The sequence below is a fragment of the Coturnix japonica genome, chromosome 3, assembly GCF_001577835.2.
Source record: "Coturnix japonica isolate 7356 chromosome 3, Coturnix japonica 2.1, whole genome shotgun sequence".
Classification (NCBI taxonomy): Eukaryota; Metazoa; Chordata; class Aves; order Galliformes; family Phasianidae; genus Coturnix; species Coturnix japonica.
In genome coordinates this window covers 21,906,934-21,933,942 of record NC_029518.1, presented here as the reverse complement: position 1 = coordinate 21,933,942, position 27,009 = coordinate 21,906,934, and the positions used below count along the sequence as shown (strand labels likewise).

The window sequence follows — 27,009 nt, the reverse complement described above, 5'->3', positions numbered from 1 at the left end:
GCTAAAAGTGCCATTGCAGGAAATTGCCTGCAAGTTTATGTTTTGATGTGAGAAGGAAAGAAAGCTGTTGCTTTATTCCACTGTAACAGTATCATACTTAAAAAGAAGTAGGTATGTCTTTCCTTTATCTGTCAATTCTTTTCCATTTATCATTCAGTGATATAACATCTTCAGAAAGTTTGTGCAGGCCACTGCATCTCATCATTTTACAGGAAGTCTGTAATGAGGTAATAGGGAGAGGGAAGCAATGGCAATAAATTGCCTAGTGGTGCTACTTGCTAAATTTTATTAGACAGATGCTAGAATATTAGCCATATTAATTAATTGTGGGTAAGTGGAAAGACGTTTGCCTGCTATCCGCAGGGCTAATAGTTGTACTAAGATTTTATTCTATTTTTTTATTTTGTGCCATTTCTTTTCCTGACTGGATAAATCCTTCTGCTCTGGAACAGAAGAGTTAACAGTTCTGAATGCCATGTCTACTCTGAACATCCCTTAAAGGCCTCAGTAGTTTTGATTCATGGATTGAGAGTTTTACTTGCTTCTGTTCCATGTTAATTGAATTTAGAAATTCATATACATCTAGTAAAACAATAGCACAAGTAGGTGGGTTTGATCTCAGTCTCCAGTGTATTTTCTCTTACTCTGTATTTTTCACCTTTTTATTTTGTGAATTCAGGAAGAAAAATGTTATATTTTTACATGAAGTACTTTTAATCCAGAATGAATGAGATTCTTGGGGGGAAGAAATCTGGCAGTTGTAGCTCTGGGTAAATGTGGAAGAGGATGACACCGCTGATGAACAGTTTCTTCTTGCAGAGAGAGCATAAAATAGCACCAGAAGTGGAGTTTTAGAGTAGGACCAGAGGAGGACAAAGGATGATCATCACCTCCCCTGTGAAGAGAGGTTGAGCAAACTGGGCTTTTTTAGCCAACAGAAGAGAAAGGCCCAGGGAGACCTTACAGTGAGCTTCCAGTATCTAAATGCAGCTTTTAAACAAGATGGAAACCCACGCATTATGTGGTCCAATAGTTAAAGGGCAAGGCGGAACATTTTTAAACTAAAAGAGGGGTGATTTAAATTAGATATGAGGAGAAAATTCTTCAGTGTGAGGGTGGTGAACCAGTGGAACATGCTGCCCAGAGAAGCTGTGGATTCCCCATCCCTGGAAGTGTTCATGGCTGGGTTAGATGGAGCCCCGGGCAACCTGACATGGTGAGTAGCAATCTTGCCTGTAGAGGAGTGGAACTTGATCATGGGTGTCAAATCTTTTGACTTGCTTGAGTCCTACTGCATGAAGAGGATTTGTCTTGATTAATTCTTGTTATTCTTTATTGATTCACATTAATTGAAAAAGTGATCTACAAATTGATTTTTATTCTCATGTGGCTTATTATGAACAGTTCACTTTTTCTCTTTTTTCACCTATCAAAAGCAGAGAAATCCCACACCTGGGAACAGAGTTTCTACAGTGATAGGATTAATGGGGTTTTGGAGAGTTGAAATTTAAATCAGTTGTCCTGTTTTAAAGTGTCTTTGTTTTTCATTTTGCATAGTCTAACAATTCCACATCTTTATTTTCAAGGGCAAGCCTATTGGGTTCTTACATCCGAGTGCATCCTAGTCTTCCACATGACTTCACTTCAGATGAAAAATAGATCACGTATCTTAGTAAAAAAATCTGGTCAGAGATGTGCTACTTCACTTTTAACTAGATTTTAATTTGACAGATGTATATTTAGATAGGCTGTATCATCTGACTGATGCACAAAACATATATTCCTCTGTAGAGACCACATATCTGCTGTACCCTTTCTATCCCATTTATGCACTTCTACAGATTCTGCTGGCTATTCAAAAGATATCTATATGAAAATTATGACAACAGATTTTTTTTTATTTTTTATTTTTTTTTAATAACCAGAACATGGCATGACTGGAGCAAATCAAGAATGCTTCAAGCCCTGTGTGCCAGATCTCCTTGACAAGAGCAGGTGGTTGAAGAGTCAACAATATGACATAAGTGCTTTGAGTGTGATCTGAATGAGCATAATTGATTCACTACCTCGTGATATCCATACACTTTATGGGGGCCTTTATTTCAGTGAATGGCACATTGAGACATAAATCAACAGCACAGGGAGATGTTTCTGCTAGTGCTGACCAATGAGATACACCATTTATGCACGAGATATGCAGTTCCGTATTCACTCAAGACTTGTTACAGATGCTGCCTTCTTTAATGTTGACATTTAGAAATATGTTTTGATGCAAAAGGATTCAAAAGTACTTTTTTTTGTTTGCATAAAATTAAATAGTACCTTGAGAGTCCTGATTTTCAGTTGCATATTGTATGATAAAATCACCAAAATGCATCAGAAAAATTGTGACATGAATACCCTGTATATTTATAGGCATCTAGAACACAGCATGCAGACAGGGAATAGCAAATAATCTGACAGGAGGAAATTATGACAAAGTGAACTAACTTCCTGCTATGACAAGGTAACAAGTTTACAAATACAGGGGATGCACTGCTCCAATATTACTTATGACTTGGCACTCTCTTGAATGATATTCTCATAGGAAAGCTGAAGAAGCAATCTTGTTCAGTCTTCAGAGTAAATGCAAACCTAAATGAAAAGTGCATCTTGGAGAATATTTGCCTAATATTTTTGTTTAATTGAAATGTATTGTGAATTTTCTGTGGTGAGCTGGTCTTGATTAAATGTTTTTAAATATTCTCATGAATTATCTGGATGAGAGAATAATATGATATGCAGTAAATTTGCATATGACAGGAGATGGGGAATTCTGAACATGTGGGAAGCAGAATTAGAATCCCAAATGGTCTTGACAAATTGGAGAGATCATCTGAAAAAAACAGGATTAAGTCCAATAGGGACAAATGCAAAGTGGTAGGCAGAAATAATTGATTGCACAAATACAGGATAGGGTAACACATGGATGTCCAACCTTTTGGCTTGCTTGGGCCCCATTGCATGAATAGATTTGTCTTGGTCTGCTTAGATATAAGGCACTCTTAAAATTATTCCTCTTAATTATTTCCATGGAAGCTACAACAGATACTGTGAGCACAGTGCCTCTGTGTGCCATAGCAAATTCTAAGCTACCAAACATGTTTCAGCATAGTCACCACCATTAGCTATACATTTTTTCCTACTACAAACAAGAGCCCACATGCCATCCATATTCGTCTAAACCTGCACCACTTAAGGTGACCCACACTTACTTTCACCACTTCTGAAACGTGCTGCCCATGGCCTCACTGTGCTAACACCTACTGTTTGGTGTCCATAGAAGTTCACCGAGCATCAGCAAATGTCAGTGGGTGCAATTTACATAGTTTTATTTCAAGACTGGAATAGGTTTTGCAACATTTGCTTATCTTGAATAGTGGCTAACTCCATGAGGAGAGTTACTGTGTTACAGGAAAAATTCTTAGTCAGCAAGAACAATGCTAACCTGCATATAAGGACTACATTGGGAGAAATTGTTTGACATTCTTGCTGTGTGAATTCTTTTGCCAAACTTAAACTGACTTGTACCTGGAAGTATTTTAACATCAGTATTTCAGGTTAGAACAAGTATAATAAAAGAAATAACAACTTCTGAAATGAGTTGAATGTGAATATTCAATATAATCAGTACTTTCTCATTGGCCTATGGAAAAATTTGGGAAAAAAAGATGACTGACTCTTGTCACATTAAAACATACTCCTGTTGTGTATGGTTGCATCAATCTCAGAATCTGGTGGCTATAAGAGATGCTTGCAGAGCACTGCATGCTTTGGCATTGTGCACTGTGCCCATGACCTGAAGCTCAGCATCCTTCCCAGTGGAATGGTAGAAATTAGTTGCACAAAGCTGTGCACTTGTTTTTTACCATCCAGGCTATGTCGTACATTATCATCTCAGGACATGTGCAATGTAAATGGAGAGACCAAGTGGCCAAGGAGCAAATTGTACAAATTCGATTCCTGTGCCTACCCAGAATTCTCTCTTTTGGTAGGAACTTGATGTTCTGAAGTGTTATGTGTGACCAAGCCATCTGTTTAGGCCAGAAATTATATGCTTCAAGAAAGCAGTGGGACAGAAATATTTACCCTTTACAGAAATATAAATATTTCTGAATGTGTAGCATTCAGGAGAATGCTTTAGACCTCTCTGTTCCTTGGTGTCTGTGGTAAATCTTTTGTATGCTGCTTCCTTCCAGCTTTATGTACCACATGGTACCAAATTACTGTAGCAGAGATTGGGAAACCTCTGTTTAGCAGGTCTGGTTTATGGTTATGCTAAAAATAGAGGTGAAATGTGTAACTCATTTCAAGAACAATTTCTTCGCTGAGATCACAGGATCATTTGAAGCTGTCCAAACACTTAAGGTGAGTGTCCAGATAGTCTGGATTTTTTTTTCAAGAAGTTTGGAAGTGGGACAGCTTATTCATTGTAGATGATTCATATCTTTATGTCCTAGTTTGAAGTGGTTCACCACACAGCAATCATGGCTCCAGAGATGCCAGGTGATCATCAGACAGTACTTATACCTATAAGATGATTTGACTTTTTCCAGCTTTCTGGAATTTTTATAATGTACTGGCATCTCCCCCAAGCACAAACAATTTAGTTTCAAGAACAAGCATAAGGAAACTCTTTACAAAGCAATTAATATTTTGAGTTCCTCAATAGACAAAGCTCTTGAAGCCAAAGCTCTGAAGACTAAAGTGTAGAGATTCTACCCCTCTCATGGACTCTTAAAGCACTTTTCCATATTCTTTTGTAAAGGTTTTATCTTTTGCAGTTATAATCTTATTGTCTAGACAGCAGTAAGTAGCTGGCATACCTTTTGGTCAAGAATGGTGTAGTTAAATCTTTCAGATAAATATAGCTGGATATTTAAATACAAAAATAAATGTCTAAAGCTCTACTTATTAGTAGCATCTGTCTCGTGCTTGATGTGTACTTCTCAGAAATATTCTAATACCTACAGAGGCTATATTTAAGCAACCTTGCTTCTGCTTTGGTGATCACATGTCATGCCATGCCTATATTGTTGATTTTGTTGCTAAGCCCCACTGTGAGTTCTGGTTTCCAATGTTTCAGGTTACATGTTTAAATCTGGCCTTCCAACTGTTTCACACTATCCTGCATGTCCTCGTCTACCAAAGCTGATACTCTGGAGGCCCTCTCTTTCCACACTGGTCCACATTGGCATGAAAAATTGAGTGGAAGGAGGAGTTAGGATTACAGGTTTTTTGTTTATGATGGTTATTGACTTTCCACTTCGGAAATGTCACTAAGGGGAAGCCTTAGGAATCATATATTGGGAGTATGTGGTCAGCAGATTGGCTTCTGCTGCCTTTCCCCATTCCTGGAGAATTTCATGTGCTCTGAAGGAAGAAAAAAAAGGAAAAAATAAAGCATGGAAAATACAAACCTGACAGACATCAAAGCTGAGAAACTGAAGAAGACTTTGTAATTATTTTCTTTAAGTGTTCTATTTGATGTTTTTCTTTAGGACAAATAAAGAAAAGATAGATCTTATGCACTTTGGAGGATTACATTTAGGTCCATTTGCGTTGCTGGAAGAGAGCTCTGTACACCTGTGAGGTTTCAAGTAACATACAATATAAAGCGGTCAGTGACATACATGGGACTTGGGCTATCCCAGTTAAATTCTGTGCATGATGACACATCAGTCAGCATGCGGGGGCTTAATTTCTGCAAGTAGAAACCCCTTGTGTGCTGTGTTATGGAAATTACAGTTCTGTGCCAAGAAATTTTATGTTACTCCATCAGGCACAACTCCATTTCTCTGACTCTCTCTGAATGTTTTCTGCATGTGCTATGTAGTAGTTGGTGTTTCATCAGTGAAATAACTCTAGGCTATGTGTAAGTGTCTTAATGCATTGTACGTTTTTTGGGCAACATGTAATTACTCCTTTGATTAGAGCAGCCACTATTGTTTGTTTGTTTTTATATTTAGAGTAAAGAAACGCAAACATCCTTACCATCAAGAAGGCAAGGCGGGGCAGTACTGAAGGTAGGTTGTTTCTAATCTCTGTACTGCCTGTATGCTTATGTTCACATGTGCCTATTTTGCCCTCTGATCCAGAAAAAGTTGCTGTTTTTCAGTATGGAATAGCTTTTGAGGATGAGAGAAAGAATCCAAGCTGAACAAATCCATATGCTAAGGTTTATATTGCCTTAGAAAAGTGATTTTGATTTTCATAGTCCCACAGGTTCAGTGATCTACACACCAAACAGAGCTGGTTGGTTTTGATTTACAGATTCTACATTGTTTAGGAGATTATAGTCTAATTCTGCTGCTGCTGTGGCTAGTCAGGGCATGAACTGCAGTCATAATGATAGGCACTTTGTTCCTGGATTTTAGCATGCCAGGCAAGGAAGTCACTTCAAAGTAAAGCTGAAACACGTGGAAGATGGGATTGCGGGGGAGAGCTCTAGGAGGTGGAAATTAGACTGGCTTATTAAAGAATATCACACTCTGATGAATCCATGAATTGAATGAAGGCAAAAATTAAATGGATAAGATAGGGTGAAAGTGATCTATATGGCTCTTGTTGCTAGAGTTGGTGTGAAGAAACAAATATAAGAAAAAGATAACTGGAAAATTGATACATTTTTATGGGAAAATATTTTATTGCCAGTGGTTGCTTATTGTTTGTATTAGTACTGTGTTCACTGTCTGATGTGAGGTGAGAGGACAGGGTGGAGTCCCTCTGCAGTTCTCACTGTGCATGTGTCTAATAAAAGATTTCTGTCTTCAATGGATCACAGCTTCCACAGAAGTGGGATAAAGAGAGTTCCCACTTACAGAGAGAATTGACAGCAGGAGCTTGACTAGTAGACTTTGAAAATGCCATTGAAATGGCTTGATAAAATGTAGTTTATGAATGTGTAAAGCTGCTTGAGGCATTGTGGTTTCATTCAGATTTTTCTGTTGTTTTTTTTTTTCTTGTTTTTCTTTTTTTCTTTTCTTTTCATTCTTTTTTTCATCCCCACCCACTTCCTCAAGGCTGGCCTGAGATCTTAAGTGTAGTTTTTCTTCTAGTTTAAACCTTTCTATTTTATTAAATGTGTTTCTTTCTGATTTGTTACCTTCAGATCACTTAATGTACCGTTGCAACACATGTGAAGTACAAGAAGCAATCCCTTGGTTAGGACTCTGGTTATTTCTTTGAAACTAACAATTTATTTGCTACATTTTGCCTCTTCCCAGCCAAACACAGTCCTCTCCCCTTTGATATTTGAAATGATTTCCTCAATCATTTCTGGGACTAATTTTTGGGTTGCTGCTTGCTCAAGAGTAGTCTATTGTGTGGTCTACTGACAAAATTTCAGCCGATTAGGCTCGCTAGTTCTTGCTTCTATCTAAAATAGAGAAGTGTCAGTGTGAAGGCTCTGTTTCTGACATAATATTTACAATTCTGAACTTAAAGAGTTGTTTTCTGTGCATTTTCTTCAATAGTCAATTAGGGCTCTTTGTTCTGGTTTCAGTCAGTAAATTTGCTCATTAGAGCATTTTTATGAAAGTGCCTTTTGATTGAGACATCTGTGGAAAAGAGACAGTGAAAAAGTGGTAACTAAAGGAAAGGTTAACAAGTTAAACCAGACACTTAACTTTAAAAGATTTCAATTTGTGAAGCACTAAAGCTGTCTTAAATGTAAAATAATTTAGATCTTGGTTCACTCATTCATCTTCCTCCTGCAAACAATTCAGGCTGGAGACTACACAGAGATTTTAATTTAGTTGTGTGTTTCTGCCCTGCTGAATCAGCCCAAGGTTATTTTGCTCACCTGGAGATCTACATCCTATAGTAGACTGAGGCCAAGATTGTTTTACAACTGGAATATTAATGTGTATTGAAAAAGCCAGATTTCTTAGAGGAAGTGTGATTTAATCTGGAAGCCCAAACACTTCAAAATGGATATATTTACACTGTGCCTGCACGCAGGTGCATTCTTTGCCTCCAGACATTGAGGAACAAGCCATGAAGCAAAGGTTGCTATGACATTGACATGGCAGAGTCCATTTTTTCTCCTCTCCCCTACACTGCAGTTTTGGATTCAGGGGTCAGAGAGGTTCAGTGTGGGGATTGAATTACAACATTGTTACTATCTTGGAAAGGAAAATGCTGAATGAAACCTTTCTTTCTCCCATTTTTGCACAGTAGATATCCCCACAAGTGAAGTATACACTTGCAACTGTGATACCTTTACCATTGTAGAAATGTGTGAAAGACTTTAATCTTTTACCTGTTATATATGATACAATAACACTAATATATGTTGAGCAGCCATTTGGGATTTTATTTATCAGAGTCTCTGAGTATTTTGAAATTTAATCCTTGTGAAATATTTGACATCCTGAATGGGATAATTGACACAGGGATGCTAATTAGCGGGTTGTAATTCAGAAGGTTGTGATCATGTACTTTATACTGACATGTATATTGTCCCCTTGGTAACAGTGTTATTGGTGCCTAGAGATGTGCGTCATGAGAAGAGAGCATACCCCTAGGAGTTCTGGAAATCAATCTCCTATGTAATACCATTCTTATAATGCTCTAGAAGGACAGGATTTACACATTTTTCTATTTATTAAGCTGATTGTGCATAAAATATCCTGGCTTTGGAACATTTGACTCAGTTCATGTGGTTTTTTTTTTTCAAACTCTGCAACAAATAATTTCTTTCCCTGAAACTGAGCATTTCCCCTGAAATGCTTTGCAGTTCTCAGTGTTCCCTTAAAATCTTATATTCTGTTATGTTCAGTGTAACAGAGTTTCATTTACCTTCTGCAGGGATTATTCTAGCAACTCCTGAAATGCAAAACCTTCAGTGGCAAGAGAGAAGAGGCAGTCTTATGACTACAGCTCTGACCTGAAGGACATGCTCTCTCCAAGTATGACTTCATTCAAGTAGTAAGACCAAGAACTGCATTGAAAAACAGGAAGATTGGCCGTAGGCAGACAGGTGAGCTCATTTTCTTCTCTCTTTTCCTCCTGGCTTTGTGATCATACTACATGTGTAATCAGACTGTCTGCCTCCCTCAAACAGATCATTTCTTTAATGGAATTTCAAGAAATCCTACAGCTTGATTTTCTCATATTTATCTGTCTTTTCAAACTTTCTGCATAATAATAAGGCTTAAGTCAGGAAATAAAGCATTAATTTGCTATATTGTAAGTGAATACAGGGAATTTTTGGTTAGTAGTGCTTAAGGTGAAGTACTATGGAAGTACTGCTTCCACTGTGGAAGACAGAAAAGTGAAGAATGGGCTAAAATCCAATTAAAATTGCTGGAGTCTAACAAAATGTAATTACCAAATTTAAAACCACCCCAGGGATATTGATCTCATTCCTGAAATATGCATTGAAGGATTCTTAATTTCTTTGGAACTGAACATTTCTTAGGTCTCCATGTGTGCAGCTTATCCAGGAGCTGGCTCTTTTTGCAGTACAGCATGTCCTGTGATACTCATGTTTGAATATTGCTTTAGCAGTGATTCAGAGTTCCAGCCATTGTTTTACAAACACCAGCTCCTGCCGGGCTAGGGGTTTCCCCTGTCATCCCTTTCCCAAATTATCAGCCAGACCCAGCCCTCTTCAGTTCATAAAATCGAACAGAAGGCCCCATATTGTGCTAGGATGGCTACAATATACTAATTATGCAATTCCAGAGTTGCAGCTACACTGCAGGATAAATAATGGTTATTCATCTTCATATCTGAACCCAAGTGAGGCATCAATGAGAGGAACACTTATTGTGACACAGTGCAGATGGTGGCACTTTGTTAAAGGCAGTGCTTTGGTACAAGTACTTCCTTTCATAATCGCTGCATCATGCAGTTCTGTAGAGCCCCTCCCCCGAAGAGTCACACTGTCATTTCTATATTTTACTTGGGAAAACATGCAGAGAGTCTTAAAACTGAAATGATGTACAAAGATCTGAGGAAGACTTTTTGTTGTTTGAACACAGATGGATGGTCTAGATGGATAGAGACAATGTGTCTTAGGAACAAGACATCAAGTAGATTGCTCTACTGCAGCTATAAATTCAGGCAGTACAGAGGACCAGAAAGGGCTGAGGATGGATGTCAGTGTTGGATGCCTGGAAGCACAAATGGGTAAAATGTAAAAATGGACGTGTGACATGCATACTGTGCCGGTGCTTTAACATCTCACACCACAGCCACCTAATGGGGCTGAAACCTGCTATTGTCTGGTTTAACATTAAGAAGCCTTTCTCCAAATTGAATTTCATCTTATGACAGCTCTCATCTGTGCAACATATATGCCATTGTGACAGCAATGCTAACATGTTATACTTCTGATATGCTTCATCTCATCGAAGCTAATGAGAATAGCCATTGCGTGTCTTCAGAAGTGTTCTTGACTTAATGGCAATGCCATCTCATATGGTTGCAATCTTTCTTGCATATGGATATATACAGAAGACTTTTAAAATTTTTGCTTTTTTAAACCCTTCATTTACATCTCTTAAGGTAGACAGAAGAAGTTATTCATTTACACTGTGTACATGCATTTCTCTGAATTAACATTTATACATATTCCTGTTATCTCTGTGTTTTTTTCCCTTGTCTCCATGTACAGTTATTTAATCACATGCAAATATGGATTATAACATCTTTTGAGAAGAGGCTACATGCCCTCTACCTGCCCTGAAAAGCACAGGGCACTATGAAGTGTTGTAAAATAACAGTACTCATCTTAATATACCCATATAATTGCATCTGTTTCATAAGCCCTTAACCTCACATCTCATCATCAGTGTAAATTCAATTAATTTACTATTTTAGTTCTATCCTCAGAATGTTCAGTCTCTTAGTCTCTCTTGGTATTTTGCTTTATTTGTGATGCTTCAGTATAAGAAATACAGATTTCCAGTTCTGACAGTAAATCTTTATCTTTCCAAGTTTTTTTTTTTTCCGTTTTTTTTTTTTTCCCTGCTTACTGTGCATGAACCCTTAATATAACATAGAACAATGCTTTATTAGAACAAGCTGCTGTATTAAATGTGTGCTTACTCAGCTGGAAGCTCGTTGACCATTTCTGCTGCTGCTCTCAAGTTCCCAACTGCAGATGGAGTTGGGTTAATGTAACAAAACTTTCCCAAGGGCCTATGGTAGAATTTGACATGTTCTCTGCTACACATCCTCATCTTCCAAATTAACTTGAGGACAAATGGGAATTGTTTATTTGATACTTCTCTGAGACACAATGTGTTTGTTTCTCACAGAAGTTTCTGCCTTATATTTTGAATAAACCTGATTCCCTAAGAAGCTGATTAACACAGACAAAAGAATACCCTATGTGCAAAAAGGTCAAGGACACACTTCAGTATGCAACATAATGAGGAACAATTTTTTTTTTTTTTCAATTTTAGTATTTCAGCAGAGAAAAAAAAAAAAAAAAAAAAAAAAGACGACTATGAGAGGCGGTATATATGCTTGATCTTTGGATCTTTGGTTTAATATCATCCCAGCCTTCTCTGGGCATTTGGCATTCAGTTATAGATACAGAATCATAGAAAGCCTGAACAATTGCAGCAGTGTGGAAATCAACCCATGTACCTGTATTACTGAGTAGTTCCAAAAGATGTGGGAAAGCCTGCTGATGGAAAAGTTGATTCATACACTTCTCCCTACCCAAAAGACACAAGAAAGCATCTCCTGTACCCAAACATATTTGGAATCTGATCACTCAATATGCCAGGTCCTAATGAAGAATATTCTTGAGAATATTTTTATTGGGAAAACAAAATCAGTATTCGAGACTAAAGCTCACAAAAATGCAAAGCTAATAACACTACGCAAGTAGATTGGTCTTTAACAGAGATGACTGAAAATAGACACCCTTCTTCTCCATTTGTCCCTGCAGATTGATAAAGATGCAGCCAGGCATAGGGCTAGTCAAGGGTAAGAAGTCATTTTGCACTGCATATACCAATGTGACACAGTACCATGTGTTAGAAATAAATGGACTGGCTTGATGAGGGTTGAAGTTTAACAGGGGTGTTTGGTTGACTCTGTCAGAAGCTGCGCTGGTTCTTGGGCTTCATGTTCTTCATAGGTGAAGGGAGAAGGTGGCAGCATCAGCAGTAGTATCTTTCCCAACATAAAATTGGGTTAAAGCAAAATAATTTAAGATAGTTCAAAAAGAAGAAACAGTAGAAAAAGACTACAGGTGGTGTTGTGTCCACAAGAACAAGTTTTCTCTTCTCCATGCTTGAACATGGATCAATAAGCTGCTTTCTTTAATCAGTGATGGTGATGTTGATGAAGTGATGGTCACTTTTTTGACTTCCCTTCTTTAATGATAAACTCAAAGCACTATTACAGGTGGTGAAAGGTGTCAGTAACAGCAACATCAAGGGTGATAGAAACCAGCAAAGTTGTATGATTTTAGTAATGTGGGGAGCAGATGTAATTTTCAACTTCCTATAGAAGATATTAGACGTAGTAGCAATAATAATTATAAAGCAGTGGAACCCTTACTATTCACTGAGATAAAAACGCAGCTATGGGTGCCATAGTTTGGTCTGGATTACAGAAGGAAGTTGAAGAATGTGCCTTCAACTCCAGGATCTAACAGGCTGTGAAAGAACAAGATGTGAAAGATATGCACAAACAACACATGTGACAAATTCCTCTGAGAATGTTATTATTCCCTCTTTTCCATTTCATTTGGAATGAAAAGAGAGTCAAACAGCCTATTCCATTGCATTCACATTTGCTAACTGTTTACACTTTCTGGTTAATTGCTTTCTATAGTTTAATGGAAAGAAAACCTCAAATACCTTGTCTTAAAAGCTTACATTTGCTGTACTAAAGAACGCACAAAGTTCATGCTCAATTGTCCCTTTCAGTGCAAATAAGATCTTTCAGAGATTTGAAGAAAGAAGAGCAAACACCTAAACAGGCTCAAAAATGCTACTCATGCTGAGACAACGTCAGAAAGGAAATGAACGTTTAACAGTTCAAATACGGAATATTTCTTCACTTTCTGGGGGAAGACAGACTTGCTCAGGAAGTGTGGCAGTTTGCCAGAGCAGGGAGCCTCCAGGAACTGAAACAGAACAGTACTGGTGACCCTTCACTGCCTTAGACCAGCTGTTGCAGAGAAGGCGAGCACTGGTGTATGCACTGCTACGTGAAAGGGAAGAAACCAGAGTACATGGAAAATGTCACATCAGCATTAGTCTGGGAATGTGTATCTTTGTTGGTGGGAACGTAATGTTTTCAGGGTTTTTTTTCATAATATTTTTTTATGAGGTACATCTGCAATGATACATTTTTGTTCTAAAATGCTGCCTATATTTGTGCAGTTGGGGGAGTTGGTTTCACTGTATGTGTTCTAATGAACGGAGAATGTAGACTGAAGAAGAATCACAGATAGCAGCTGCAAAATTCTGGAGGCCTAAATGGTGTTCAGCCAGGCAAGACAATTTCTCATTCCCAACTAGATCAGCTTGGGAGCATCTATGCTACAGCACACAGAGATATGAGCTAAGTGGCAGGGACCAAGTGCACAGTGATTCAACTGGCTATTGAATATCTGCTCTCTGTACTGGTTGAGGAGAGAAGGCATTTGGGCTGCCCCTGCCTGTAATATGCACAGTCAATGGTCTGGAGGAAGTCTATGAAGTGATGTTGGCTTGTTGGACAGACCAGAGTTGTGTTGGGATGTTTGGCCTGCCACTTCCCTGGACACTAATGTATTTTTGCCTCTCTATTGATGGGCTGTCCAGAAAAAAATAAATCAGATGTAGCTAAGACAAACTTCATGACATGCACGTTGTGGATAGATTCACAGGGCACATGAGGATGGGGATATTTCAATCAGAGAAGAAAAGACAAATATTCAGTGGAGCACATGAATTTAAGTTGTGCAGTGGTGATACACAGTGGAAGGCTCCATGGTACCATTTTCAAAACTCACTTCAGTTTCCAGTGTGAAAGGAAAGCAGTATTTGAATACAGAAGAGGCACTCAGCAAGCCTGGAAGGAGCAGCAGCTGTTGAATCAGCTAAGGAGAGGGCAAACCAGAAACACTGAAAGCTGAGCTCAAGCACATGAATGCAGAACAAAGAAACAGCAGAAGACAAAGCAAAAAGATGCAGCCCCATGGGCTGTCTTGACCTCAGTTCTCTCCTAATCCAGAGTGGTCTGAGGCTGGTTCTACAATGGAGCGGGAGGTTTTCCTAAAATTTTGTTAGCCTTGAATGAGTATCTGATTCCATTGGTAACTGCCTTAATTTTTACTTAATTTTTTCCTATTTATACCACTGAGGGATTCTGTTTTCAACACACTTTTATAACTAGAAAGTAATAAATATCCAGGCTTCTATATCAATATATTGTGAGAGATGAAGAGGCAGATGTACTGCAAGTAATTTTAAGCATTCCTTTCCGTGTTGTCTGGATGAGAATGTCAGAACTTGGCCTTTCCTGAAACTCCTCTCTTCTCGCCTATATGGACATAATGCTGGTAGCTTGGACACTTTTCCTCCTGTTTTGAAATACATCACATGGGTAGATACTCCCAATGTTCTTGTCCAAATTGATAGAGCTCTATCCTACCCTGGCAGTCACAAGAGCTTGCTGTATTCTTCTCAGATATGTATTTGCAATTAGTCATCCATACAAGGGGACTGTTTAGGACAAGCCTTTCCCCAAAGCAGTTAATTCTTCAAAATGAAAATAATCAGATAATGAGTTCATTTCCGATTTCACATTTAATGCCAAACATTTTTGGGTAAACAAGATATGCTGGCAGAGCTTTCTCCTCATTGTATGTTTTTTACTAACTGGGAAACAGACAGTTGATTCTTATCCTCTCTATCAGCTCAAATAAATTACACATATTTTAGAATGGGAGACTTGTGCAAACTGGCTGACTGGTTTCAGTGTGGGAGCCCAGCAGCCAGGCTGTGCACACTGCACTGAGATCAGCTGCAGTAGGCCCTGCTAGCGAGAACTGAGAGCCTCCAAAAGCCCAGAATCTCTCACTTCTGATGGAAATTTTAACCAGAGTAACTCATATTTTTGCAGTGTGAAAATAAGTAGGGCAGCAGACAGCCTGTCTTTGGCAACTTTATCATATAAGACAAGTCCAATATCTGAGCTGCTGTATTATTTCTGCTGACAGCCCCTTGGTAGTGAGAGGGTGCACCTGAGCAGCATGTGTGTTCCTTCATGGCTCCATGCTATTGAGCTGACGTGGCCTTAGGCTGCTAGTGATGCACAGGATAACAGACACTGCTAAGTTTTTGGAGCAAGTTGTTTTAAAAAGTTTGTGCAGGGAAGCAAGAATATAACAGAACATGGGATGAATAAGTGTTAAATACCATTTTTCCTCCCATGAGCTCCACTTTGACTTGCTGTAGCTTTGCAGACCTGCCAAGGAGAACAGAATCTGGGGCCCCTGAAGATTTTATAATTAATACTTCTTCTCAGAGAGGAGAAACTGAGAAGAGAGAAATAGGGAATATGTATTTGGAAATCGTATTTATTGATTCTTTAAAAACATTTCAAGAAGCTTAAAAAAAGATATCCCAAATTTCAGTTAAGAAGCAGAAGCTTTCAAAATCACTCTTAATTTTGAACACTAGATTAAAATTCAGACTGTTGTCTCATCTCTCTTGTACAGACAACATTCCTCCTATCTGAGAACTAAAGAACAAGAAGTAAAATCGTCACGAAGAGAGCAGTCATTCATAAACAAAGGAAAGCTGCCTTCCCTGTTCTTGCTCTATACTGGGGAAACACTGAGGCTTATCATGCTAACTCCTGTCCAAAACGAGAACATAGAAGCAATCTCTGAGGTAAAGAGCTCACAGTCTAAACATAAAGGGTTAGAAGATGGAGACAGAAAAGAAGGGAGTACAAATGGCAGTGATATCCATCAACAGAGCCTCAGTTCAGCACTAATAATGCTGCCATTAGTGTCTTAAATGGTTATTGCAGGAAAGGAGCATTTCAAAGTAGGATTTGAAAGGAAGTAATGTGGTTGTTTTTATTGAACTTCATTAAAAAAAAATAATAATAATTAGTGAGAAGCACTGTCAGAAGAGTGTTTCTGAACCCAGGTTGTTTTCAGGAAGTCATAATCTCACCCCAAAAGTCTCAGATACAGATGTTGAATAAAAACAATAAGAAGAGCTTATTAGGATCTTTTTTTTTTGATGTACAAAACCATACCCATGACAGTGGAGACTGTAACAAAGGTACATGGGTGCAGCTAGAAAAAGGCTTTGACTCTGCAGGTTCTGTACAAACCTGGCTCTGGCAGTTCCACTGCTCAGCTTCTAGGGATCCACTGAATAGAAGTTGCCTGGATTTTTGCAGGGGTATAGAGGACAGGGAGTCTGGTGTCCACAAAATAAAGCCAACGAACGCTGTGATTTCTGGGAAAAACAATATTTGCAGCTTGGGCTCTAGACAGGAGAAGCTGGGGTATTAGTAACGTGTGACTGGAGACAGTCTCAGCAATGCAGTGCTTGCTGTCAAAAGGATAAAGGAATGTCTTGAGAGAAATGCTCCCTTCCAGCCCTCTACTTAGAGGGGAAAAAAGTGCAAATATTTTTCTTTCTGCTGTCATTCTGATGATGAAGCCACCATTTGGATTTTCCTAACCCAGTGTTTAACTTTCAGATGACAGAAATACAACAGCGCACAAGAGCCCAGTCTCAGCCCTCACACATATGCTAGTTAACGCTTTGATGGCTGAGTTACATTCTAAGCAAATCTAAGCTGCTTAAATAAAAGGTATTTGGCAAATTATAGCCTCCCCACATCCCTAAAAGGGAAAAAGACCAAAGATATGTATCTACGCTTTTTCTTTTTTAAAGTTCTTCTCAGAATGTTTTCTTTCTCAGTAAAAGCCTGATTTGGAAAGTTATTGTCTGGAGAATGTATTTGCCTAACAGCAAATACAGTCAACCTACGCTGTCCAGTGTTGAGGGAAAAATAACCTTCGGAGAAAAGGAAGGCAGTTTGCCCTGCTATGAGTCATCAGGCTCTGCTGTGATGAAGGAAGAAGACATTTTTGAGGAAAAGGTGGCTGGCATATGTCTGCTGCAGGGGAGAAGAAACATATAGTGTGGGAACGGTCATACTAAGAGAACTGTCAACAAATTGGGTATGTGCTCTAAGACTTTCTAAGAAGTTGGTCCCTGGTAGATTGTTAGGGACGGTTGTCTGTTGCAATGCTTTAAGGTTACTTCAGCCACTTCAAATCATATGCCTAGTGTCTAGATTTCCTCAAGTTTGAATTCAGTTAAATATCAACCAGTTTTCCATACAAGCAGTGATAGGGTCTGGGCCCAATATCTCCTTGATCAAAAGGTACCTTCTCAATCCTCTGAAATTTCAGGTTCACATTTGTTTTGGATCTTTTTATTTATTTATTTATTTATTTATCCTTCTATTTGTCTCACATTTACAGCAACTTTTGTGCTGTGTTTTTCAGGGAAAAAACCTGTGGTGAAAGGATATTCAGAAAATCATCATGATTCTCTACAAGATCCTTTGAGGAACTCCACTACAAGAAAACAAAAATTATATACTGTAACTGGGTGATATTTTTGTAATGGATTGGTTCTTCATCATCTGGTTTGCCAGCCCATTTCAGCCACGAGAGTATATTTGTTATGAGCACCTCATTTCATCAGTTAGGAAGTAACCTGTTGTTGACTTCTACACCCTGGTTCCTCTGGAAAATATGAAATGAAGCTGTTGTTCCTGATATTTCTTGAGTATGGAATTTCCCTTAGGAATACTGAATTTAGACCAGCCTCCTGACCACTCTGGGGTTTGTCAGAGAGCAAACAATTCTCTTGCCCAAGCAAGATGGCTCCCACCTCCCGCAGAAATGGCTCATGAGGAACACTACAGCCTCCAACTAAAATGTAACTCTAGTTTGTCCTTCACGTGTGAAGCCAATAAGGATTCTCTACCACAGTTTTTGAACATATTTCCAAGTATGGCAGGGCTCAGTGGCAGGCACATAATAGGACTTTTGGCATGTATTAGACTGTGCTCAACAACTCTGCTCTCTGATCCAAACATGCCCACCAAAAATAACTTCAGTGAACAGCTTTTATTTTAATTATTCCAGCGTGGGACTCATGAAGTTTTGCCAACAGTCTGGTTTGTAAAGCTTTTTGTGTCTAAGCACAGAAACCCATAGTGTGTAGTTAACTCCCCACTGGGATTTTCCTGATCCAGGCATGGGTCTGTTCTGCAACCTCATCTTTCTTTACCTATCTCTTGCTTTTAATGCTGTTTACTCCATTGACTCTTTGAAATCTCACCTTCTTTGCTTTTGTGACTGTTCATTCTCAACTTTCTCTTCTAATTTTCTGTTTTCTCATTCAGCTTCACTTTTAGTGGCTGTTGGTGGATACTTGGCGGTTCCCTCATAGTTCTGATCTCTGCAGGGCACTTGGTAAGCTCTGTGTGTGGTTCCCCTCTTTCCCTTCTCTGCTCTGTGCCCAGCCTACTGAGAGTATAACAACCAAACAACTACATTTTTGCCAGCGACTTGGAAATCTGCCTTTTCCTAACCGATCTGTTTCTTTTTGTCACTGAATCTTTCTGAGTTCTTCCCTATTTGTCTCCCTCTTCCTGTCTCCTTCCCTTCTCACCCATGTCATAAACCTTAAAAAAATATAAGAAAAAACATCCCTATGGTTTTGTGGTATAAACTTCTCTGTTCTGCAGAACCCTTCCATGGCCCTGAGTTATTCTGTCTTTGACTATTTGTTTAACCCTTTCTTTATCCAACTCTAATTTGTTTTGCAAAGAAGCATATGCAATTTGGGACATGGCAATGGTGCAGTATTTAAGTGGTTTCTATTACCTTGTAAATAACTTTGGATAGGCAATAAATTGCCACTTTCAGAAAGAGTAGATGTGAAAGGAAAAAAAAATATGGAGTCACTACGATGTTCAGTTTAGATTAGGTTTATTTTTTTTGGTTCATTTCTTAAACATGCCAAAAGAAACAGCCTTGGAAGAAAAGAGTGAGAACTTCCCAGATCAGAATAACCTATAGCCTGGCAGTTCTTAGCACAGATGTGGGTAATACAGATTCCTTCATACCTAGAGGGAATGGAGTCCAGAGCTCCTGCAGTGGGAGGGAGCACCCCAGCTGTAGTCCTATTGCGCAAAGCTGCCAGCAACAGCAGCACCTCCTTCTTTCTTTGTTTTTCTGGAGGAGGGTGGAGATCCTTGACTTGAGATAGGCAACAAAATTTCATAAAGGCTTAAGGTAATTCCAATTTTCTCAGCATTTCCTAATGGCTAATTTGGGTAGCTGCTGTTTGGGATGTTTTCATTCTTCAGTGCCCAAGCTCTGGCTCACACCAGGCAGGTACAGATACCTAGGAGTCAGGAGCAGCAATTTTTTTGGCACTGTGGGACCAAAATTCTTCTTGTGTCCAGACCAGAATATTTATCTGTATGTCAGTGAATGCTTAGCACTACCATGCCTTATTCTTTCTTGCCTTGATAAGTACTATTAATATTAAGAATGTAGATGACATGATACTTATTTTTAGCATTTGCATAACTTTTTACATGCTTCATGTTACAACATCTATAACACGGTACTGAATTGCATGGAGCAAAACCAGAGGAATACCTTTAGAACAGCTAAATTCACACACTAGTGCCATTGAACTAGATTATCTTTTAAGATTCCTTCCAACTGAACTATTCTGTTCTGTTATCGCATTGATGCTAATAAACAAAATCCTACAAATTTCAAAATGTCCTGCCATCAGTCCAGGATATAATGCTTTGTGAGAATCTCTTCTCATTGAAGATGTTTTCAAACTACTGGATATTTACTTGCTGCTCTGTATTTGACTCAGCCTGAAATGCAATATCCACCTTTGGTCTGTACCCTGGTCCTGCTACCTTCCTTTCTGTGAATATGCAGTGGGGACTATGCAGTGGGAGACTGTCAAAAGTCTGGAGGTCCCTCAGTCTCAAATTGCTTTTGAAATTCTACTTTAGCATTTCCATAAGGCCCATAGATATTCTTGGCAATTTCCAGTAGTCCTTACCCAAAAGCATTTAGAGTATAATTCAGATGTAGAATAATAAAACTAAAAACAGGGAGAAAAAAAGAGTGAAGTAACACTGGATATAGTTAGAAGATCAGTGAGTATTAGGTATAAAGGCTTGGATGGAAGGACACAGTTATTTTTCTTGATTCAATGTGACAGTGTAGGAAATGTTTCTAGAAGTCAGGATTGAATCAGAGGAGGGTTTTATGTGAAGTCAGAATGCTTATTAGAGAAAGAGCTACAAACACTAGACTTTGTTATCTAGCATAAATGGTGAGGAAAAATGGTTTGCTGATCTTGTTCTCATCAGTTTGTTTCTTCCAAGGTACTGGTGCATTTTCCCATCTGTGATTAAAAATACAGATAACGAAGAAACTGTTGCCTTACTTTAAGTGCAAAGAAAGCAGAACCAGAAGTTGTGCTTTATAGGAAGCAGGGGGATGCTGCAATATTTAAGTATTAGAAAGCAGCTTAAAAAAAAAAAATTCATCATCAGATTGTCTGAATTAATGGAAAAGCTATTACTTTAAAAATTTTCAACTTTTAAAAAACAACAACCTCAGATCTTGTCAGTTTGGTGCCTACTCCCTGGAAAGTCACCAAATCTCACTTGTTTTGCTTGGGCCTCACTCAAACATAACTGGCCTCAAGCTAGTAAGCAAGCCAGCAAATGTCCTGGCTTGTAAAGAAATCTGATCCAACTCTGTAAACTGAGCCCAGCCTAAGAGCGGTAGTGAGGGGAACATATGGAAAATTAATGACAGATAATAGAATGGTGGGACAGCCTTAAATGAAAAAAAGATTGTTATTAAGTTTATGCAACAATTCCAGCTAATGGTCTTTTGGCTGGAGGGTCTTTTGAGCTAAGAAATTTACAGAATAGCTAAACATTCCTTTTCACTTTGCCAGCAACAAAGCTCCAGAAATGGCTGCTGCTGCTGCACTGCCCTTACCACTTCTGCCTGTTCTTAATTGACACCTGTAGGAGAATTACTTTATAAGCTGGTTCAGCTGCAGCAGCACTTCAGGAAGTACAGTAGTTCTGGTCCCACCTGTTTAAATAAATGGGAGCCTCAGGAAAAGGAGTGGATTGGAATTTGCTTGGGCTCAAACAGTATATGACAGCAAAAGCTAGGCTGAGAACTGCAAGCCTGGCCAAGCACTAGCATGAGGTGGTAAGGGCAGAATGGGTGTTTTCTTGTTTTTTTCCTCCACAAACCTCCAGGCGTTTTACAAAGATAAGCTGCTCATGGTATGGTGTCATGAATGGGGAAACTGTCCCAGGGAGCTCATAGTCACACAGCCCTTCTCTGGTGAGGGGAATGAGTTTCACAGTGAAAAGGGAAGAATAAGGGATCGCTTTGAGGGAAGAGTATATATTTCTGGAATACTTGTATCCCCTGTTTATTTGGCTGTTGGCCTGGGGTACTCATCTAACATAGACATGAAACAATGGTGCCACATAGTAGTTGTTTTTTTTTGGTTTTTTTTTTTTTCTTTTTTTTAAAATTGATTTTATTTTCTTTTATTTGTCCAAACTCGAGTTACTGCAGACCAGCTAAGATGCCAGTCTTCCTGATTAAAGCCTAAAATGCCCTTCTTCCTTCCCATTTTCCTCACAGTGGAGGACCATGAAGCTGCCTTTACTTGCTGAGTAACTCAGGTGTGTCTCCATTCCTTATCCCCATGTCCAGCTGACGATCTAGCTGATCCCTCACCTTGGAGAAGGTTTTGTGTATGTCTGAGGAAAAACTGCAAGAACTGTGCCGTGGTAAAATGATAGTGGTGGTCTCTTTGTTGCTGTTGACAGGCTGCTAGATTACTGGATTACTGGCTTTGTTTCTTGGTGAGTAATTTAGCAGAAGGACCAGAGTTTATGCTCCTTCTGCTGTAGCCTCCCTACAGGAGAAAAATTGTTATTTAGTTTTGTCTCTTTTCCTTTCTTAAGGTGTTTTTCTTTTGTAACCTGAAGACTGCATGCTGTGATCCTTTCAAAACCATTCCCCTTTCTCAGGAATATACCATAACATTAGCTCGGTGTTTATAGTATTTCCCATTCCTTGCTCAAACTTGCAGTATGGAGTACGACACACCCTATTATCTAGTAAAAAGTAAAGTGTCAGCTGAAATGGAGTGGCAGCTGAAAGTGTTTTATACATGGCTGTGATAGAGGAGTAGATTCTCACCCAGCTCAACAACATCATTACCAAATGCATTTCTGGCTTATTTGCACTGCTGTGCACCAGTAAATGATGAGCTTAATGTTGATTTGCCCACTCAGAGACTTTTTAGGGCCAGAAGTGGAATAACTCACCTGGTTGTTAAGATTTAAAAGTAAATAAACATTTTTTGTACCGTTTACCAGAACTTTCATTTTCTTTCTGAAACTGTTTTTTCTTTGCCAAGAGAATGTGCCAACATTTAGTCCTAGAAGACTAAATCCACAGTGGTCCTTCCTAGAAGAGCCTTGGGAAGGCTTTGGAGATGTCTCTGACATCTTCACTCTGCCTGACTGCTCCACTGAGAGAACACATGTTTTTCAAGCAAAAGGTTTTTGTTTGTTTGTTACACACAGAGTGGCTGCACTAATAACAACAGTAAAGCAAAAGTGTTCAAGAGGAAGGAGGAGTGACTTAGCAGGCAGTTTTTTTGTTTTTTTGTTTTTCCTGAGAAGTAACTTTTAAACCACTTCACATGGCTCAGCAATTGGGAATCAGTGTCAATGGGGAAGGAAAGAAATAAGAAATGTTTAGGAATACCAATGTTTCCAAACATAAATATTGCCATTTCTGTTTTGATAAATCTGTTTAAATCCCTTCAGATTCCTGTGGAGGAGTAAAACAGCCTAAAGGTAAGACTTATGATGTAAAAGAGTGTTCTCTGTGACCTTGGTGAACCTATGAACCGACCAAGAAAGGTGATGGCTCCAGAGGGCACAGTGCATGTTTTGGTTTTCTAAAGTCCAGAAGATTCAATACATCTGAAATATAAGGAAAAAATTTCCTGCAGGGCAGTAGAGATATCCTACTGACAAGAGGGAGCTGTATTCTTTTCTCATCACCTCATAAACAGTGGGGTTCTGACTAAGGATGTTAGGTAATGCATGCCATATACAGAACTCAAAGGGGGTATTACTTTCATTGTATAACCCTTTAAGATCTGAGGCAGTATTGTTTAACAAAGCATATTGTTTTTCTCTCTTGCTTTTACTGAGCTTTGATGCTGATTTTAGAACTTGACAGCTGTGTTTAGACTTGTCTTACATCTCACATACAGAGGAGTGGGGGAAATATAGATGTTCAGGGCAGCAGGCAAAATAAACTGCATAAAAAGGTGGGATTTGCCATGGGGAATTGTGGGATATGTCCACAAAGCTACACTTCTAGCCAGCCTCCTTTGGGGAGGAGTTCTCAGAGCTGTAGTAGATGCTACTCCCTGATAGACTAGTTGGGAGTGCCTGGTGTCTCAGAAGGGAACTTGTTGCCAGTTAATACCACCATAGAAAGGTGTGAAGTCTGGTTAGGCACCATTCTTCATACAGGTATTTGTTTGGGATTGTGATCCAGAAGACCTTAAGAAACCCTTAGAGCGGTTTGATTTTCCTTGTAGCATTCTTCTTTGTGTCGGTTCTTAGGTATGAGTATGTTGTGTGTCAAAATAATTATGGTGGAAAAAATATCCATTATTAATGGATTCCAGAATGGAGAAAGTTGGAACATAGGCTGCAGGAGTTGTCGAATGAAATGAAAATGTGTCCTTTTTTCATTACTTTCAAATCCCTAACATTAAATTTAAAATAATATTAACCTGATAAGCTGCTGACGATCATCTTTTATAGCTTTTGAAGAGTTCACGTTTGTTCAATAGCTGAGTTTTTCTGATGGCCTATCTTTGATTTATTTGAATACAGAGTGATGTTCAATATCTGGAAACAGATGAAAACTGTGAAGTAGCTCCATTTCTGTAGATATCCAAGGAGAATCTCTTGAAATAATTCAGTGGAACTGTACAGTGGGAACAATGGGTTGGAGCAAAAAAAGGAAAAGGCAGAAAATCGAGGGACATTCAAAACTCTAATGAAACAGAAGTCAGACAGAATCCCATTCAATATAAAAATATCTTTTTTTCTCTTTATTATTCTCTATAGTGTTGGAAGACTGGAGAGTATTCATTCTTCTCAGCTACCACAAAGCAGCATGCCATTTAGGTCTCTTAGTGAACTGTGTGGCACAATATTGATTTTATTATTATTATTTTCAATTATTTTATTTTATTATATTTTTTTAGAGAGGATGACATTTCCATGATGTTTGATTAAGTCATAAGTCACTCGGGGGAGAGCTCCTGAGTTTCAGCAAGATTATATCTAAAGAAAGATGCAAACCCTCAGATCACTTCAGATATTCTTCATGTGCTATGTATATATGTTCATGCTTCAAAGCCTGAGTGAGTTTGTAGGGTACAAAGCCTTTATAGCAACTTCTCTGTATGAATGCTACCTCCCCAGACCTTAAACATGTCTATTCTGTAAATACACTTCCCCCACTCTGATATGGAATATCTTCACCTTCATTTTACCCCCTTTTCTTCAGAATTCATTTGCTTTTAACAGCTGAGGGATAGGGCATGATGAGCAACCCTTGCCATCTATTGCTCATATTTTGAACACATATTTAACTGGGTATCAAAAATAAGGGTAACTTAATATTTGCCACCATTAACCATTTCACAACTGATCAGTTTGCCAGAAATGTCAAATCGATATACTTTTAAGCGAATAGAGTACTGTCTGCTTATGATTGGTATCACTTCTGTTCTCTATAAATGGAAATTAGCATTTTACAGGTCTTAGGCACTGTACATGGAATCTGCAATTATTCTCAGAGAACAAAATATGCAACAGAATTCTCACTACTGATCTGAGATGTTGCACAAATATCCACTTTGCTTAGCCCCCAAATTTGGGCCAACTTAGAGACAGACAATCTGAAAAATTCTCTTAAGTTTTTGCGGTAATTTAGATCCAGACCCAAACTTCATTGCTTGCACTGGTCTTCATTTCCAAACCACTGTGTCTGGTAGAAATGTCTGGAATGTGGAGTACTGTACTTAAAAACAAAGCAAAAGAATCCTTAATAGCCTCTCCATCACTTAGCTGAACAAAATCTCTTACCCACACTATTCTGGAAGAAGGGAATGGTAACGATGGCAGAAATGATGGGGGGGAAAAAAAAAAAAAAAAAAACATTGAAATAAAACTGTATATAGTGACCAGAATTAATCATTTGAGGCTTGGAACAAAGGTGAAATAAATAATTAAATAAGTAAAATAAATCCCCTGCCTTCATCCCATAAAACTCTTAAAAAGCTAGTAACAAAATTCAGAGGGCCCAGTGTTCAATTCCAAAGAAAACTCCATGAAAGGCCAGGAAGCCACTTCTGCTTGGTTACCCTTAAGTTAAGGATCAAAGCAGAAAGGTATCTCATTTCCATATAGAACTTTGAAATATTTTAAGAAGAAAGTCAGAAAATTGATCTTAAGAATAGTTATTGTTAGGCTAACTTGCATCAGAGGAATGAATAAGGAAACTGTAATATCTCATTTCTGGGAGATGTGCCTGTACCGTATTGTACAGCAAACTTCTTCATCTGTCTCTTGTAATTTTTGGTCTGTAAAAAAACAAGAAAGAGTGGGACAGGTTTTTTATTGCCCTCTCTCATAAGCTTTCCATATGGCTTCTACGTCCATGTTTTGTTTTCAATTTTAGTGAAGGTTTTTATTTGGAGACTCATAAAATTCTAATTTATTACAGCTTCTTCTTATAAAATGGAGGGGGTAGGAGGGAAATATTGAGATAGCATGTGTGAGGCAACCTCAAGGAATGAATTTGTGAATTTAAAGCATAATTCAGCTTATCAGATCCTTCTTCAGTTATGGGCAAATACCCTTCCTCATTCTTTAACCTATGAGTATGTAATTTCACAGTATATATAGAAAGTCTACATTCTTATTGAAAGGTATGGAATTCAAGTGCTGGACCTCTAAAAATCTTAAATAGGTCATTCTGATGTGTAATAGTTGTACTCAGAAATGAAGAGAACTGCCTCCTGAAAAAGATCACTAAAAATCACATTATCTTGTTAAAATTTTACAACCATGTGAGGCTACATTACTTGCTGTCCAAGGCCTAATGCAGCCTATGGACAACAGGTTGGACATGCCTGGGCTAGATGGGTTGAGCCGAGTGGGGAACAGAGCACTGAGTTCTGTTGAATGTATGCAGGTTTATGCTTTGCTTAGTCTGCGTTGCCATACTTGTGATTTCTTTACATATCAAAACTAGTCAACAAAGTCACCTGCAGTACCTGATTCTGCTCTGTTTTGAGGATTGGATCATGGGCCAGCCTGGGCCAAAGATCTTGTTCTGTAGTGGGATTTCTACAGAAGAAAACAAAGCATATTTTCTATTTACTATCTGCCTAGTTATTTTTCTGTGTTTTTCTCCAGTATTAAATTGATTAACATCAATCAAAGCCTTATACTGGAAATAGTGAAGAAACCAGGCTCTAATGCATTACTGTGGTTCAAAGTTATGATGAAACTTTAGGTCACTTACTTTTAGTCAGTGACTTCAGTAGCATGAGCATATCTCTTTCAGCAAGGAAATATGTTACTTTTACATGATCACACCACACACAGACTGGGATATTGCACCAGCACAGCTTATCTAGAAGGTGTAATCAGGGAGGCAGTTAAAATTTTTGTGAAAACTGTGCTAAAGTATATTTGATACATTCTACATTTGATAGATATGTAAGTATGTATGCATATACACACATACGTGCTTTTGGAATATATTCT

General features: G+C 38.5%; 1 long non-coding RNA gene across 7 annotated transcripts in view; it reads left to right on the top strand.

The window, feature by feature from the left end:
* The window catches only part of LOC107311182, a 269,152-nt gene that overhangs the window by 233,509 nt on the left and 8,634 nt on the right, over nt 1-27,009 (top strand). For 6 of the 7 annotated variants that reach the window (XR_004306534.1, XR_004306538.1, XR_004306535.1 and 3 more), the window contains 4 exons: nt 5,541-5,659; nt 6,009-6,065; nt 8,851-9,022; nt 17,543-21,993. This is a non-coding gene — a long non-coding RNA (uncharacterized LOC107311182). The remainder of the gene's footprint in view (nt 1-5,540; nt 5,660-6,008; nt 6,066-8,850; nt 9,023-17,542; nt 21,994-27,009) is intronic. The other variant, XR_004306536.1, reaches the window with a different exon arrangement.